This window comes from Electrophorus electricus, chromosome 4 (genome assembly GCF_041902795.1).
Source record: "Electrophorus electricus isolate QZ-2024a chromosome 4, ASM4190279v1, whole genome shotgun sequence".
Taxonomy (NCBI): Eukaryota; Metazoa; Chordata; class Actinopteri; order Gymnotiformes; family Gymnotidae; genus Electrophorus; species Electrophorus electricus.
In genome coordinates, this window is record NC_137500.1 from 8899603 (window position 1) to 8911555 (window position 11953).

An 11953-nucleotide genomic window follows, 5' to 3' on the forward strand; every position below is an offset into this window, starting at 1 on the left:
GCGGAGGATGTGGGAACTACAGATTCTTCAAATCCAAACACCAGGACTAACACCGAAACAACTAACCTAGTAGCTCAGTATTCTAACACCAGCAAGTGGCAATTACTGTCATTATTGGAGGCCAAGACAAGAGCAACATGAAGAGAAGTTAGCCAGCTATCAGAACAGCCTTGGAGACTGCCAAGACACAACAACAATGCCCAGAGGTTACTGAACCTGAAAATGGACAACAGCAACCCCCTGAACAGCATCCAGTAAGCATCATGCTAGCAGATGTCCCAGAAAGGAGCTGGACAGCTCCAGGCCCTGACATGGTGAATGTCTACTAGCTGAAGAAGCGTCCTGCACTACTGGAGTGCCTGGCAGCAAAAATGAACCATCTGCTAATGGAATGGAACCCACCCTGAGTGGTTAACTGAAGGCCTGAAAGTCCTGATCCTGAACGACCCCCAGAAAGAAGGAGTTCCATCCAACTTACCTACCGATAACCGGTAAGGGCCCAGAAATGCACTGACAACACCAAAGGAGCCAAGCACCAGCTACTGGTGGATAAAACAGTCACTCGAGACTGTAAGACCAGTCAGATCAACCTGTGTACTACCTGTATTCATTACAAGAAAGTTCAATGCCCCACACATGGAACCTGGAATGCTTGAGGCTGTATAACATCAACAGGACTCAAAGTCTTCATCAAGAACTCAGTAGAGCTGTGGATGTCACGTTTGTGAGCTGGAGGGTGAACACATGTGCGGAGAACAATCGTCTCATATGAGGGAGTATAGAAAATCAGAATCCGAACTATGACATGAAGCCATGACTAAATGGCAAGAGGGATCAAATAAAAAGGAGTGAGTTTAATAACAAGGGCAAAAGTACAAAACAGTAGAGAATAACTAAACAAGGAAACCAAACCAGAAAACGCTTAACAAGGTTTTCTATACATGGCTAAATGGAAGTAAAACAAAGACCGAATGAGATTAATAGTTAACTGTAGTAACAATGGGAGCTTTTGTCTGAACACAGACGAAACCCAAATAGACATAGCCTAAAGAATGAGGAACACAGGAATACAAACCGGGCTAAGACAAACGAGGGGAATCCACAATTACATAAGCAAACAGAGAAAACTGAAACACAATTAGTGCAACCAAAAGAGAGACATAGCGGGAGACCAAGAGAATACCAAGAAACCATAAGACACTAAGGCAGAACCTAAAAGAATGACCAACAAAGACAGGAGACACACAAGGGGTTTAAATAGGAAGGCTAATAGGAGACAAGTAGAAACAGCCGGAAATAATTAAGGGCAGAGAACAAACCAAATGAGAATGAGAAAACACGGAAGTAAACAGTTACCATGGAGACAGTGGAAGCTCAGGGATGGGAGTGTGACAATGAAAGATGACCCTAGAGGCCAACTTCAAGGCAATAGCATGAGTCACTATCCACTGAGGAAAGAGAGGAATACCTACAAAGAGTGAGACAAGTCCTGAGAAATCAACTTAATGCAAAGAACAAGATCTGGGCTAATGACACTGATGCTGTACCAGTCATCAGATACCCTGCTATCATAATAAGCTGGCCAAAGATGGAGGTAGAAGCCACTGACATCAAGACAAAGAAGATCCTCAAAATGCGAAGAGGGTTTCATCCCAAATCCAGCCGAGGACTAGTGAGCATCAGAGCCACTATCAAAGATGAAACAACCAGGAGTACACCAGGAAAATGGGATGACATGCTTAGTGAATACCTCAGACAACAGACACCCAAGGAGGATGGGAACGAGGAGGAGCAGGAACCATCATGGGACGATAAACCTCTGGTATGTATCACCAGCAACTAGTGAAAATGGTTGAAAAATGGAAAAATCCTACCAACAGCTGGAAAAGTCTGGAATGAAAGACAGCACGGAGACACTAATCATGTCAGCACAGGAACAAGCACTGAATTCAAGATCAATAGATGCTGGGATCTACCACACCAGGCAGGACTTTAGATGCAGGTTGTGCAAAGACATATCAGAGGAATGCTAGATACTACCAGGCAGATCATACATGGAACACCACAACCAAGTGGCTGTGGCAAGTCCAGGCTGGAAGTTCCAAGGTCAAAGTAGGATACATCCCTGAAGCTGGTGGAGATTGACCAAGCTAAGATCCTCTGGGACTTCCAGACACAGACTGACAAAATGGTAATCGATACCCATCTGGACATAATAGTGATGGACAAACAGCAGAAGAGGGCTATAGTGATAGATGTAACAATCCCAAGTGACAGCAACATCATGAAACATGTAACATGAAAGCTCATGAAATACCAATGGAAGAAGAGCTGGAAAAGATGTGAATGGTGAAGGCAACAGTGGTTCCTATCATAATTGGAGCACTAAGCGCTGTGAACTGTGAGAGTGATCCCAGGAACAACATCTGAGATTTCCATCCAGAAGGATGCAGACAAAGGAACAGCTAGGATAATATGCAAGCCTTTGGTAGAGGACCCATGCTTGAGGGCGCGTGTGAGTGTGTAAAAAAAAAAAAAAAAAAAATAATAATTATATATATATATATATATATATATATATGCTTTTTCTAATATAAGGTGTTTCACCTTTTCCACCTCCTACAATATCAGAAGCATTTTGTTTGCACAGCTGATGAAGGACCTCTGTCTGAAACATCTTGTTTCTGTGGAAACCTTGTGTACTTCAATGTAATTTTGACTACCTATGTTATACACCCATTATAACCTATCCTACTATATTCATAGTGATATATCAAAATATCAAAATGTACAGAGGGGTTTTAACTGCGTACTTAGCTTGGCATAATTTGCACTAGTTAGTTCCAGAATTCAAGAGTAAGCATTACACAGACACGCAAACTTTTCCTTCACAGATGACACTATAAAGTTCACCTTCCCCCTCTGGTGCATTGGTAGTGCCATAAAGCTGGAGTTAGTCCCTTGCTTCCTCCATTCTCCTTCAGCTTTCTCTGCCAACCTTTGCCCTGGATGAGATTTAGTGATGGTCATTTTGCCACCTAATTGCTGCAGCAGTATCCCAGAGGTCAGACATGTCGTGAGCTCAGAGCAAGGAACATCAGGGCGACCATGAAAAAACACATCTTATCACTCATAAAATGTGTCAAGGTCCAGATATAGAGCAGAGGAGTGATAGTGAGGTCACCCTTCTGTAGCCAGAACAGGAGCGTGCTCTGCTGAAGGATCTGGACTATAACCATTATCATATTTTTTGTGCAGTATCAGCTGTATCAACATGAGAAATGCACTGCATTCAGATAAAAAAGATCATTAGTCTTTACATTTAACCTGCTGTTGCTAAGCCTAAGTTTGATCCTGCTGAGCCTGTTACATGCACTGCAGTATTTAAACACAGGGCAGTGACAGTGTTGGAAGGTTGATGCAACAAAATGGTCATTCCACGTAAACTAAGGCACAAATGTAACTAACGCATGGCAAATGAGAACTCCAAAGGCCACTTCTGAATCCAGAGCAATAATTTGATAATTCCAGCAAGCACTAATAAAATGTTTCATAACAATTACCATTGGTCATTGAATAATGTCACTAAGAATCATAGTTATGATATGGCATGAATATGGTTACTAAGAGCTTTAGAACTAGCATCATTTGTAACCTAGATCTATCATGAATGCAACTGTAGGCTACATGCAGTGAGTCATAAGTAGCTCTGCCCTTATCTGATTGAGGGGCTAAAAGAGGAGTTTGTGCTCCGTAACTAGCATTTTCAGAGCTGCATGAAATAACTTAAAATGCAGACATGATGTATCTGTGAAGCCTGAAGTAATGTAATACATATTTTCATTGTTACTATGGCGTTTAGTGCTTAGTGCTACTATTTAGAAGGTATGATTAATATAATTGCTTGAAAGGATAAATAATTCATTACCAAATGGCCCTATTTATATTCTAGTTCACCCAACCATTTTGTAAGAGAAAAAACATGGTGAACACAAGTGTACGAACAAGTGTATTTTGGAAATATATTTTTGTAGGTTGATGTTAACAGATAAAGAATACTATCCAGGATGTAGTCATCATTGTGACAAACACTACCATGAGGTGAAAAATACACCATCTTGGCCTTAGAGAGCACACCACAAGATTTACACCATTGATAAGATTGAAGAACAGAAAGGTCAGAATACAGTTGGCTAAAAAAATACAACCTACAAATACAATAAATAAATAAATAAATAAATAAATAAATAAATAAATAAATAAATAAAACCTGTGGAGGACTGTTTTATGGGCAGATAAGATGAAAATTAACCTGTACCAGGAAAAAGAAAAGCATGGAGAAAAAGAAATTGCTCATGATCCAGAGCGCACCTGCTCACCTGTGAGACATGGTGGTATGGCCATGGATCCAGGCTGCTGCACTGACTCGCTTGCCTTTTAATGATGATGCAACTGCTGATGGCAGCTGTAGGAAGGATTCTGAAGTGGAAAAAAGCATCCTAACTGTTCAGGTCCAACTAAACTCATCAAAGGTCAGTGGACAACATTTCATCTTGTAGCAAGACAATTACCCGAAAATGACTGCTACTATAGAATTTTTCAGGAGACAAAATTGAAATGTTTTTTTATAAGTCAGTCTGCTGAACTCCAGTAAAGACAACACTAATGGCAACAAACCCCTGAAAGGAGAAAATTTAAAAAGCTGAATTACAGGTGTGATAGAGCCTCACCTGTGAAGGTTAACAGTTTCTAAACATGTTTATGAGCTGGAAGCTGCAGGTCATCAACTGGAAAAGATTTGAAACAAAGGCTTTAATTCCTGTATGGGTCTAACACTGTAGATGTACATACTCTCAAATCAAAGGTAGCTAGGGTTTTGCCCTTTAACCTCAGAGTCATTGCTTCATTTAAAATCTAATGTACCAGGGTACAGTGCCAAAAGTACAAAATCTGTTACTGTCTACTCTATTGTTTGTGTGGAGTAGACAACTCCACATGACATCGTTTTATCATGACTATCTGTTGCTACAGGACAGATGTATCTTTAACATTCTAATGACAGTACATAAAAAAGTAAATCAGAGCTTATTTTTAAAAATCCATATAATGAATCAGTTGTGTACTAAAGCCATCTTCTGACGTAAAAGAAATACAGAATTCATCACTTGGTGTTTTCCACCAGGAAGACATGTACAGGGGGAAGCAATGAAAAGGTTAAAGGAGGATGATGAGGACAGAGAGAGGGGACTTGCCGCTCCTGTTCTGCCCATTTTAATTGTCCCTAATGGCTTCTTATTAAGCCTAGAAACTAAAACACACACATGCACAAGGATTTTTCTCCCACCACTATCAGAACTACATGGTTAGCTCATCAGCCTGTGCCTCTCTTGATTTTATCATTGCCAAAGACCCTACCATCTCTCTAATTGGGTCCAATTAACTAATCACTCAAAGGTCTCTTCCAACAGCCATATGGCCCACACCGCTTTACAAGGACAATAGCTCGTTAACTGAGCCTTCACTCCATTACTGTTCCAGAAAGACAAAGGAATTTTTAAGGTCACCTTTTAGAACCAATGCGCTCTAGTGTATTGGACAGTTATGTGATACTACAATAACACATGAAAATGAAATGTAAATATTAATCAAAAACCAAATTTAAAAAACCAAAACAAAATGTGAACTGTTTTGCTGTCTTGTGTTTTTCTTTAATCTAATGTGTAAAAGCAGGATCTGTGTTTACATTCCATTATTCAAAATGCCAAATAAATGACTATTCAAATTTACAGAAACACACATTCTCACACAGAAGTACTCCGATTCATACTTAACAGCCTGCATCTTCAAAATCAGTATACAGTTTGTTTACCTGTTCAGTGTTAATTACAGCAGCTTAATACAAAAACAGGGAACTGTTACATAAATGAAACCTTGTTGAGAACAAATCTGTAACACTTAAAGTGAGAAAGGGAATCTATTTCAGGACCCATTTTTTGAACAGTAGGAGAATGAAATTGATCAAATGAAACAAGACAGCTTTCCAAAAGAAAGACAGACAGAGAATGCTAAAAGCAGAGCACCAGGGAGAAAGAGGCAGAGAGAGAGATGTCCATGTAACATTAAATTCATAAATCTCCCACAGGCTGAAGGGTCAGGTGATGAGAAGCTGGTCCAGACCAGCCGAGGTGATGCTGGTCAGTACTGATCTGAGACCAGCCCCCTACACTCACATCTAAACTGCTGATTGGACATGAGATGTCTTGGAGCAGAGAATAAAGAAAATAAGCGGGTTTTCCCTCCGGCTTGATACAAAGCTGTGGCTGCTAGATCACAAACACAGTGGGGCACTCTGCCAATTTTCTGTCGTGCTGTTTCACGATTACTCCCCAACATGTAGTGTACTGTCCCATTTTCGGCAAATGTATGACTGGTATAACAACAACCTAGCGGAAGACTGCGTCTGTCTCATCCTTTTTGCTTGCACTGCAGAGTATGTATAGAGCACTTGTGCCTTCTAGTTATCTTTTAAATGGGCCTGCTTTCAGCATTCCTGATGTTCTCATTTCCACATTTGACACTAAACCAGAACATGCTGAGCACTGAACAAAACAGATGATAGGGTGGTGCTACATTCACGCAGGTATAATCATAATATCATGTTATATTTGATCTTTTTGTCTGTCAGTATGTAATGTAAAATATGATTTCAGGAGCCATTAATTAGACTAAAAGCACATGGTCAGCAAAATTATGCATATATTAGAAAGATACAGCACAAGCTTAGATAGACTTACATGCCATACCAAAGTAATATTAAACTTGAGCCTGGATTCTTCAAAACACAAAAAGTTCCTATTTCAGAAATAAACATTTACAAGTAACCTTATTAGAAACACTGACCTTGCACACCATAGTTGCAAGTAATGTACAGGTAATAGCAAGATATTTCAGGGTGGTGAAACCACTCTCAACTCTGGTAAAAACCCAATCGATACTGCATTGCCTAACACACTATGGCAACAGCAGCAACTATATGAGCAGTAGCCCTGTGTTCAGACACCAGCGATGAACAGGGTAAAGGGGTAGCTGACAATTCTGCATGCCAACAGATGGGCTGTAATTGTGGACTTATAAAATGCACCTATAAGATACACCTATAAGATACACCAGATCTTATAAAATGCACCTATAAGTGATGTTTCTAATAAAGTAGCTGGTCTGTATATACAGATGTGCTGTAGTGAACCATTTTCCCTCTTGCTCACATTCTGATGCATGAGACCTATGAGGTTACACTTTAGCACCCTTACAGCGCCTTCTCCTGTTTAAACCTCATCTGTTATGTTGCTCCAGCGATGGCGAGAGAAGGTAACTAATAAGAGGAACGGTAATAGAATGCTCATGCTCGGCTAGTCATGAGCATCTATAACAAGCCATACCCCTATAGGTGTAAATGTGTTCGTGGGGTCACACAAGGGTTGCCTTGGTCATTTCTCAGTCACTGTCTGACAAATGGAGCAGAACTCTTCCAACAGCTGGCCTCTCCTCTCTGCTAATCCCAGGGTTCATTGCCTCTGCCAATCACTGCAGATACAATGGCTGTGTGTACATGTGGCCCATTTATACTGATCTGAGAGCATCTTCCTTTTCCAAATCCCAACTCTATGAAATACAAAGCAAAGATTATCTTAAGAAAGCAGACTTCTGATAACACTACTGTAATCCGGTTAGCAGAGGCTTTATAGCAGTGGCCAGCAATTTCCAATTCTGTTACCACTAAAACTATTTGTATTACATTAAGATCAGTGATGAAATCAAATTAAAAAGTGAAGAAACAGCTGTGCTTACAATGCAGGAGGAAAGGCTAAATGTTTTAGAACACTGGACTTGAAATTATCAAACCAACCTGATAATATAGTTTGTAAAATTGTGTTGCTGTATTCAGAATAGGCTAAAAAATGAAACAACTAAAAGAGAATTAATTTGAAATGTTGTCCCTTTAAGGCAAATCTTTAAATGCTTTCACAGAGCCTCTGTAAACAACCATTAAGTGTTCCTGTAGTTATAAATGTGGAGCACTTTGCGTCTATACCACTTGGCCATTATAGCACTGTTATAGCATTTACCACCGTTTCCTGAGTACCTGATTATTAGTGCTGCATTGTCATGGCCCTTCAGACCACCACGAACCCTAAGGAACCATTCAGGAGGTAAAGCGGTCTGTCATGTTTAAATGAACCACACAAGCTCATCAAGAACCATTTTGTGAAAAGTGGTAGACATCATATGTCAGCTGGTGAAAGCAGAACACATCTTTATCTTCTCAAATCAGTCTTTATAGTAGCATTCACCATTCCTCTGTGCATGATTCATCCTGTAAACAGTCTTGCAGGCTAACAGATCCTACAAACACATCCTCTCTGGACACTGATCAGGCACTGCTATGGGAGATGAAGAGATCGTTAACTCTTACTCCCTGTATATGCCTAGGGTGGAGTGGCTTAATTTGGCTCCAACATGAGCTATAAAACCCAGCACAGCAGCCAGAGAATATTGCCTTCCAGATCTTATTTTACTGGGAGTAGTTTAAGGGCAGTCCATCTCCCAAAAGGAGCCCAAAGCCAGACTGCTTACAGTAGCTTCACTTCACAGACGTAAGGTTAAATCAAGGAATGAAAAGCTTAGCTACTTTAGTTTTAACATTTGGATATGGAACTGCCATTTAAGAGAACATATCCATTTACATTAATCAAATATAGTGTCTTTTATGTCTAATATATTAAAATGTTATGTCATGTTTGTCATCTGGTTGCAATGAAATAAAAGAGAGGAAAAAAGCCCTATACAAATACATCCTATATCACCATATAGAGACCTATTTGAAGATACAGTACAGATGAAAGAGATCCTTATGTAAGATTAATCTTTTAAATTACACTAATAGGACACAACTGTACTAGTCATTCAAACAAATACACACAACACACACACACACACACACACACACATACATGCAGAGACACCCTCCACTAGTACTGCTCATACCTCAAAGTCATCCTACTCCATCCATATTTAGATGCAGCAATATATTACATCTGATAATGTGATTTCAGAAACTAGATTGGAATTTCTCACTGTCTCTTATAAAGATGGATTGTTCCGTCAATAGCCAATGGACAGCTTCCATTAGAGCACAGCATTGTGCATTGTGTATGACTTTCTATACTCTGAATAGAAATGCCATTTAATGCTTTTCTAAAGAATCTATAAGTCTTGGTTGCAACCATTAGCCTGTTAACAGTTCTAAAAGCAGGATTTATCTCTCTAAATTAGGCCAAGTATAACAGGACTATATCATGGACCATAAAGTTGAAGTCAATATAGGGTGGAACAGGCTGCAGAGGAGACAAGCCCCCGGATTCTCTTATCCTCCCCCATCATTTATGGGTGCGATAAATGGGGGTCTTTTAAACTACAACTATCATGCAAAGTTAGATCAACAATTAAGACATTATCTATTTATTACATTTCAAATGTGATGGTGCTTAAGAAAAAGGTACCCAAATTAGACCAGAGAATAAGATATTTATTTATTCTGAATGCCGTTATTTTGCAACATCAACATGTATGATCAGGTACAAGATGTAACTAAAAAAAATGACACAGATTTCACAGATTTCTTTCTTCTAATGTAGCTACCTTAGCAAAACAGTTAGATTATCTAATAACCACATCATAAATACACTGCCTAAAAACAGTTCCTTAAAGTAGCCCAGTTGCAGCCCTAGACACCAGACTCTCTACACAGTTTTGCTCTGCTTTTTTTCTACTCATATATACTGTCTGGGGACACCCACTGTGTAATGTGATAGGCCATTAGGCCATAATCACTGTGAACAATCTCAAAAAATAACATAATCCTGATGTTGCTTTCTGTAGCTTGTTTTGTTTGTAAGTTACCAGCTAACACTTATAGCATGCAAATACCTGACTGGTTTGCAAAAACTAATACATTTAATTATTAATTAATAAATGTAATAATCCATGAGAACCCATTCAATCTACACTCTAATCACATAAGAAAACATATGCAAAGTCTACAAGCAGTGTAAATGCCTTCTGTGCATGATGATGTTAGGTGAGAATCAACACTAAGTATTCAGTATCAAGTACTCCGCATTCAGTATTCAGCAAACATTACACAAAAATACTCTCTTAATGGAACATCCACCAATTGCACGAGGTAATTGGTATTAATAAAGGAGCACAGAAGTAGCAGCTGCTCTGAGCTTAACTTTATCTTGCCCCTCTTTCATCTCCTAAAACACTCATTGTAAGACACACCACTACAGGCAGTCCCACAGTAGCCATTTGCTCATTGGCCTATTACTGGGGTGAGGCCTGGCAGTAATTGGCTATTTCACACATGTAAGGGCTGAACTAGTAGGGGCTAAAGGCCAGGCAACCATCCTGCCATCATGTAACGCAAGAGTCATCCATCAATTATTATAAGGCACAGTGAGACACGACTACATTTCAGAACAGGCACTTTGTCAAGGCCTCCCATCTCAGCCAATAGTTAATCCATTACTTGTGTGTGTGCACGTGCGTTTTTGGGAGAGGGGGGTTGGCAATTTTCACCAGCTACAAAACAAAGACAAAAGCTTTAGTCAACACCTCTACAAAAAAACAAACAAAAAAAAACACTGGACACATAAAGGCTTTGTGTGTGTGTGTGTCTGTGTGTGTGTGTGTGTGTGTGTGTTTACAATATGCATATGTTAAAATATGGGTTCACCTTCACAGCTGCCTGATGTACAAAAAACTCACATTTTCTTCATTTTTTATTATAGTCTCTTTATTTTTAAAGAGACTATAAAAATCTTTTAACCAAAACAAAACAGCAAAAAAACAAACAAACAAACAAACAAAAAACACAGCAACTGTGTAGCCCTTATTTTTGGATAGTATTTCTGTATGCAGTAATCCAGTTTGGCAGATCTCTAAAACGGAGACATAAACTAAGCCTCATATTTATGCACAAACAAAAGGTTTCATCTGATGGGGGTTAGCCGAGTTCAGGGCTCCACCCGCTACAGGCTTCTACTCTGCATAGGCCACAAATCACCTGATAAATAATCACAATTCTGTCTACACTGTATCTGCAGAATGACACAAAATCAGTAATGAGACTAATCATGCTAAGGAGAATGTTTTTAATCTGTTTTTTGTTTATATTACAGTCCGAACAAATAACCCACAATAACTGCTGTAAACTGTCCATCTGCAGGTTGTGCAGCCCATCCTATTATACACACACACACACACACACACACACACACACACACACAGAAGGAGAGAGAGGGAGAGATAGAGACAGACAGACAGACAGACAAACAGAGAGACCATTCTCAATACTGCTGCCAGATGTTCAGGAGCAGCTTGATGCAATGTAGCTAATGCATTCTGTACATATTTGCTTTACACACACACACACACACACACACACGCACATATCTGTGCAAACACAGCCTCTCTGTGATCCTATTGCTTACACAGTAATGCTTTTGTTGTTATTTGGTCTTTCATTACTAGTATATGTGGTGACCATACATCTGCTATGGCAGCAATAATTCAGTGTTTTATAACAAAATTGGAAAAAAAGGTAAGATTCCATAATCCGCCAGGAAAATGTACAGAAACAGACAGTGAAATCTAACTAAATTAAACACCATCCATTCTATAGAGTAGGTCATATATAAAACGAGAGACAAATCACTCATGAACCAAGTGCTAAAAAACAAAGAGGACAGTGATTAACTGGAAAAGCAGTGGTCAGAACTGTAGGGTGTGTTCAGCATGTGCTGCCACTAGGACAGATGAACCTACCTTCCTGTTTGTATGGAACATACACCCTCTAAACTCTAATGCAAATAGCTGGTTGCTTTATAAA

At 39.4% G+C, this 11953-nt stretch overlaps 1 protein-coding gene across 2 annotated transcripts in view; it reads right to left on the bottom strand.

Annotated features, from left to right (window-relative positions):
- The window catches only part of LOC113571802 (PDZ domain-containing RING finger protein 4), a 98169-nt gene that overhangs the window by 50221 nt on the left and 35995 nt on the right, over positions 1-11953 (bottom strand). The gene's annotated exons all lie outside the window — the stretch shown is intronic.